The sequence below is a fragment of the Orycteropus afer genome, unplaced genomic scaffold, assembly GCF_000298275.1.
Source record: "Orycteropus afer afer isolate SDZICR_OR568_19922 unplaced genomic scaffold, OryAfe1.0 scaffold00024, whole genome shotgun sequence".
Lineage (NCBI taxonomy): Eukaryota > Metazoa > Chordata > Mammalia > Tubulidentata > Orycteropodidae > Orycteropus > Orycteropus afer.
In genome coordinates, this window is record NW_006921611.1 from 5,339,383 (window position 1) to 5,344,551 (window position 5,169).

Below are 5,169 nucleotides of genomic sequence, written 5' to 3' on the forward strand. Positions count from 1 at the left end.
TCTGGTTAGCAGGCAAGTGTCTTAGCCACTATGCTACCAGAGCTCCCGGTTACCAGGATAGGGAGGGAAAATAGATGAATAATGAAGATACAGATTTGATATTGGTGAAGGGGGGGATTAGAAATTGGCATGTCCTATTTGAATATAAATGAAAAGTAACCAAAAAGAGAATGTATTTTCTTAAAAGTAAATCCTAACTATGCTCATTTAAAATAAAGATTTTGAAGCTTAGAAGTGTTAGATTCAATTGGGTCTGGAATATAAGAAGACTCAGCTAAATGACAAGGTTAACCAAAGGCCTGTCCCTTGTCCAAGAAAGCAGATGTCAGTAGTCATAGCAAGTGCTAGAAGTGTGTGTGGAGAATTTCTGTTTCTCACGTTGACAATGGAGAATTTCAGGTAGGTCCCTGGCATTAATAGATCTTAGAAGCTGTTGTGGCTCACTTTTAACCTTGCATTGGGGATTGAGGGTGAAAGGTGAGATAAGCACTTCCCAGTGAGAAGAGTAAATGACTGGACAGCTCCTGCATAGAACAAATTGAGGGATAAGGATGATTTGCCAGCCCCTTAACAAATATAGATGTTCCCAGAAAGAATATGATACAGGTTACAACAAGTCTTCTTTAGACTACCAATAAATTATGATGCAACCTAGAACTGAAAAAAAAAAAAAAAAAAAAAAAGCTTATCAGTCTGAAGAGGAGGTACAATGCCTCTGTACCTAGTGACACCTCAAACACAGGATTTAAGCCTCAAAAAGAAAGAATCTGGTCAGACAGGGCTACAGGCCCTTTCAGAAGAGCCAGAATCAGTGGTCAGGTAGAGAAGGCTCCCTGTATGCCTAAGAAAATAGTGAGTTCCCTGGGCCACAATGGAGACCAAGGTCATCTCTGACAAAAATATTTCATTTTATCTATAATCCAAACATCAACTTTTTCTGCTTCAAATGTCACTTTTTCTAGTACAAATTTAGAAAGAGGTGATGTGCTTTACAGAACAATCCACTCAGAAGAAGCCCCTCTGGCTCACAGATCACTTCTCCTCACATCTATTCCATAGATGCTCCTCCCTTACTACTGAATGATAAACATTCCTGCACCTCAGACCTCAGTGGACTGGCAGGATGCTGCCTCTATTGACTGGGCAATGGTTGACCCCTGAACACAAAGTAGCCAAACTTCCACTCTTTCATGTTCCACATCAGCATTATGTGAGACTGCTAACAGCCTTTACTGAAGAGTTGAAGGACTTAAAGTGATCATTGTTGCTTTTAGGGGCTGCTGAGTTGGTTCTCACTCACAGTGACTCTGTACAACAGAATAAAACACTGCTTGGTCCTGTGCCATTCTCACAATCACTGTCATGTTTGAGCCCATCGTTGCAGCCATGGTGTCAATCCATCCTGTTAAGGGTCTTCCTTGTTTTTGCTCACCCTCTATTTTACCAAGTTTGATGTCCTTTATAATATTGTTGTCAGGTACCACTGAGTCAGTTCCAACTTATAGTGACCCTATATAATAAAACAAGGAGCTCCAGTAGCATAGTGCCTAAGGCACTTGACTGCTAACCAGACAGCTGGTGGTTCAAATCCACCAGCCACTCCTCAGAAGGAAGGTTGGGCAATCTACTTCTGTAGTGATACTGCCTCGGCAACCCAAGGAGGGGTTGCTATGAGTCGGGTCCGACTCGATGGCACATAACAACAACAACAACAATATAATAAAACAGTGAAACACTGTCCAGTCATGTGCCATCCTCACAATCATTGCTATGGTCGAGCCCATTGTTGCAACCCCTACTCTCTGTTCAAGGGCAAGTTTCAGAGTCTCTTCTGACATCCATTTTGGTCTTTTCTTCCTTGCCTGTCTTTTAATGACTTTTTGCTTTCTTTATGTATGATGTCCTTGATGTCATATCACAGCTCATCTGGTCTTTGGTCATTGGTATTCAATAAAACACAATACCAGAAAGATGTTTACTTGTATTTTATTGACTATGCAAAAGCATTCAATTGTGTGGGTCATAACAAATTATGGATAACATTGAGAAGAATGGGAATTCCAGAGCACTTAATTGTGCTCAGGAGGAATCTGTACATAGACCAGGAGGCTGTTGTTCAAACAGAACAAGGGAATACTGCATGGTTTAAAGTCAGAAAAGGAGGGCATCTGGGTTGTATCCTTTCCCCATACTTATTCAATCTGTATGCTGAGCAAATATCCAAGAAGCTGGACTATATAAAGAAGAACGCAGAATCCAGATTGGAGGAAGACTCATTAACAACCTGCGATATGCAGACGACACAACTTTGCTTGCTGAAAGTGAAAAGACTTGAAGCACTTACTGATGAAGATTAAAGACCACAGTCTGTGGTGTGGATTACATCTCAACTTAAAGAAAACAAAATCTTCACAACTGGACCAATAAGCAGTATCACAATAAATGGAGAAAAGATTGAAGTTGCCAAAGATTTCATATTACTTGGTTGCACAATCAACACCAATGGGAGCAGTAGTCAAGACATCAGATAATGTATTGCACTGGATGTTATCTGCTGCAAAAGACCTCTTTCAGGTGCTGAAGAGCAAAGATATCTCCTTGAAGACTAAGGTGTGGCTAACCCAAGCCATGTTTTTTCAATCCCCTCATATGCATGTGAGAACTGGACAATGAATAAGGAAGACCAAAGAAGAGCTGATGCTTTTGAGTTGTGGTGCTGGTGAAGAATGCTGAAAGTACCATGGACTGCTAAAAGAACTAATAAATCTGTCCTGGAGGAAGTGCAGCTGGAATGCTCCTTGGAAGCGAGAATGGCCAGACTTCATCTCACCTACTTTGGTCATATTGTCAGAAGGGACCATTCCTTGGAGAAGAATATCATGCTTGGTAAAGTGGAGGGTCAAAGAAAAAGTGGATGGCCCTCAACGAGATGGACTGACACAGTTGCTGCAACAATGGGCTCACGTATAGCAAGGATTGTGAGGCTGGCCCAAGACTGGTCATTCTTTGTACATAGGGTCACTATGAGTCCAAGCTGACTCAACAGCACCTAACAACAACAAGAAACATGTTTCTGGTATTCTTTGCTTTCAGCCAAGATCCATTTGACATCAGCAGTGATGTCGCTGTTCTGAATCTAGCTTCAGTTTCTGGCATTTCCTTGGCCATATATTGCTGCAACCACTTTTGAATTATCTTCAGCAAGACTTTATTTGTGTGTTAATTTTATTTATTAATGCTACTGATCAATAACTTCCACATTCTGTTGGATCACTTTTCTTTGGAATGGGAATAAACATGAATCTCTTCCAATTGATTGGCCAGGTTACTGTCTTCCAAATTTCTGGGCATAAACAAGGAGGGCCTGCAGTGCTGCATCCATTTGTTGAAACATCTTAATGAATATTGCATCAATTTCTGGGGCCTTGTTTTTTGCCAGTTCCTTCAGGGCAGCTTCTTCCTTCAATACCATTGGTTCTTGATCATATGCCACCTCCTGAAATGGCGGAACATCGACCAACGTTTTTTGGTACAGTGATTCTATGTATTACTTCTATCTTCTTTTGATACATCCTGCATTGTTCAATATTTTGCCCTTAGAATTCTTCAATACTGCAACTTGAGGCTTGAATTTTTTCTTCAGTTCTTTCAGCTTGAGAAATGCCAAGTGTATTCTTCCCTTTTGTTTAGCTAACTACAGGTGTTTGCACATTTCATTGTAATACTTCAGTTTGTCTTCTAGAGCTACCCTTTGAAATCTTCTTTCAGCTCTTTTACTTCATCATTTCTTCCATTCACTTTAGCTACTCTTCATTTAAGAGCAATTTTCAGAATCTTCATTTTGTCCATTTTGTTTTTTCTTCCTTTCCTGTCTTTTTAATGACCTTTTGCTTTCTTCATGTATGGTGCCCTTGATGCCATCCCACAACTCAGCAGGTCTTCAGTCATTGGTGTTTGATGCATTAATTCTGTTCTTCAGATATTTTATAAATTCAAGTGGGATATACTAAAAGTCGTATTTTGGGTCTTGTGAACTTGTTTTACTTTTCTTCAGCTTCACCTTAAACTTGCATATGAGCAATTGATGGTCTGTTCCACAGTTGGCCCCTGGCCTTATTCTGTTGTTGTTTGCCGTCGAGTCGGCCCCGATTCTAGCTGATAATATTGAGCTTCTCCATTGTCTTTTTCCACAGATAGAGTTGATTTTATTCCTGTGTATTTCATCTGTCAATGTCCACATGTATTGTCACCATTTATGTTGTTGAAAAAGGTATTTACAATGAATAAGTTGTTGGTCTTGCAAAATTTTATCATGTAATCTCTGGTGGCATTTCTGTTACCAAGATCACATTTTCCAAGCACTAATCCTTCTTCTTTGTCTCCAACTTTCACATTCCAATGACCAGTAATTATCAATACATTTGATTGTATGTTTGGTCAATTTCAGACTGCAGAAGTTGGTGAAAATCTTCAAATTCTTCATCTATGGCACCTTTCTCCTGCAGAGCAGCTGGTGGATTTGAACCATGGACCTTTTGGTTAGCAGCCTCAGCTTGTCCAAATGTGAAATGCTGACATAGAAGCCAGGGTTCTTTCTAGAGAGGAGACTGAAAAGGAAAGCATGGGAAGTGCTACAGATTGGATTGTGTCCCCAAAAAAGAAAAGTGGGAGAGTGTAACCTCTGTCCTTAAAAATATGATCCTGTTTGGAAAGAGGAGTGTTCCTTTGTTATGTTAACAAGGTCATAACATAACTGCTGCAAAAGACCTCTTTAAAGTGTTAAGTAGCAAAGATGTCACTTTGGAGAATAAGGTGCACATGGTATTTTCAGTTGCCTCTCATGTGTGTAAAAGCTGGACAATGAATAAAGAAGACCAAAGAAAAATTGATACCTTTGAATTATGGTGTTGGCAAAGAATACTGAAAAATATCATGGACTGCCAGAAGAATGAACAAATATGTCCTGGAAGAAGTGCAGCGGGAATCCTCCTTGGAAATAAGAATGGCCAGACTTCATCCCACCTACTCTGGTCATGTTGCCAGAAGGGACCATTCCCTGGAGAAGGATATCATGCTTAGTAGAGGATCAGCAAAAAAGGGGAAGACCCTCAACAAGATGGATTGACACAGTGGCTGCAATGACAGGCTAAAGGACATCAATGATTGTGA